Below are 1,684 nucleotides of genomic sequence, written 5' to 3' on the forward strand. Positions count from 1 at the left end.
GCCAGTGAGCCTCAGAGCGGACTTACCTGCGAGGTGCTGAGGCATCTATCTCCTGCGCGCCAAGGTCCTGCAGGGGCCGCGCCGCCACCACCGCCGCCGAGGGGGGCTCGCCGCCCTGGGGGTCGCCCTGGGGCTTGGGGGCCTGGGCCGCGGGCCGGGCCGCCTCCATCCACTGGCGCCCGCGCTAGCGCCCCGCTGCCGGCCCCAGGCTCAGGGCGTCGTCGGCGTCCTGGTGACCGGAGGCGTCCTCGGTGCTGGGCCGCCGCGCGCTGAGGAGTGTGCAGCCCGTGTGCGACTCTGTGCGGCTCTGCTGGAGTGGAGCGAGCGATCCAGCGTCGCGACGGTCCCTCCGCCCGCGCGGGGCAGGGGGCGGCGGGGGCGGTGGATGGGGCGGTCTTGCTGTGGAGGGGGGCGGGGCGGAGCAGCGCGGCTGGGGCCAGTCGGGGCGGGGCCGGGCGCGGCAGGGCCACTCCAACAGGTAGGGGGACACGATCACCACATAATAGACTCAACTCTATACTACTGCCCTCCAGCCCAGCGCCCAGCGCCCCCCGGACTGCCTCCCTGTCACTCCATGAAAGCGCCGCACCTCACCCTGCCCTGCCCTGCCGAGGATAACGCGCGCCTCTGAAAGATGTGGAGGCGGCAGAGCGGCGCATATGGGGTCCCGACCCGAGCGCTGGCCCCGGCCCGCCGCCGCCCCCGCCGCCCCCTACCACAACACGGCCCATCTTCACGACCCCCAACCCCCTCGCTCCGCGCCCATTCTCAGACGCTTGTCGCCAGTAATGGTCGTTATGGCACCTTGAAAGGAACGGATGGCGGCGGAGCGAAGGCGGAAGGGGAGTCCGATTTCGATTCATCGAGTGCAAGTGGGACGTAACGGATTTCGGAGGCGAGGCGGGTAGGCGGCCTCGCCTCTCAGGCGCTGCTGCTGCCGCTGCTGCGGGCTGTGGCGGTGGAGATAGGCCGTCGGCCGCACCCCCAGCGCTTGGCCCTCGGCACTGGGATTTATATGCCAGAAGAAATCCCTCGCACGAGCCAGCCGCGCGAGTCATCATCAACCCTTCCGATAAAGTCGCTGGACAAACGAAGGCCCCTGCCCTGATGCCTCTTTGACAATGACTATTATGGAGGAAACAAAAGGCGTCGTAAATTGGAACACACACGAATAAATGTGACAATGATAGTCATTTCAAAACCTCTACCTTTCATTATTTCGGAGTTATGTATACTAATTAATTAAGCCAAACACATTTTGTTTCCAGTTTCTTCTTGGGCAAGATACGCTTACTCAGGGCTCAGGTGTGGCGTGGCGACATGGTTTTAAAACTTGAGTTCCTCCCACTAAAGTCCTTGTCCATGTAACATGGGCCACAGAATCACGTACGCGTCGCGCAGCACGCGCTGCATTTTGGTCTGATGTTGGAGGAAACGGGAGGGGGGGGGGGTGAGAGGGGTCGCACGGGCGCCCCCTACTCGTCCGGTCCACCGCTACCGCCCGTCCGTCTGTCCAGGGAGAGGGGGAGGGGGAGGAGGAGCGAAAGACAATAGCAAATGGGGCGAGAGAGGGGAGGTGAGAGGGAAGCAGGAGGGAAAGCGAGCGGCATATGAAAGGACGCAAAGTGAAAAGCTGGGTGCCAGTGGTCCGGTCCCTCTCACCCCAGCGCGGCCCAGCCGAGGG

The 1,684-nt window shown here is 64.8% G+C and overlaps 1 protein-coding gene across 1 annotated transcript in view; it reads left to right on the forward strand.

Moving 5' to 3' along the window:
- LOC113216301 (glycine dehydrogenase (decarboxylating), mitochondrial) overlaps nucleotides 1–1,684 on the forward strand; it is a gene marked incomplete in the record, with an annotated part of 18,128 nt that overhangs the window by 5,228 nt on the left and 11,216 nt on the right.

The sequence above is a fragment of the Frankliniella occidentalis genome, unplaced genomic scaffold (genome assembly GCF_000697945.3).
Source record: "Frankliniella occidentalis isolate FOCC.00 unplaced genomic scaffold, Focc_3.1 Scaffold298, whole genome shotgun sequence".
In the NCBI taxonomy this organism is placed as follows: Eukaryota; Metazoa; Arthropoda; class Insecta; order Thysanoptera; family Thripidae; genus Frankliniella; species Frankliniella occidentalis.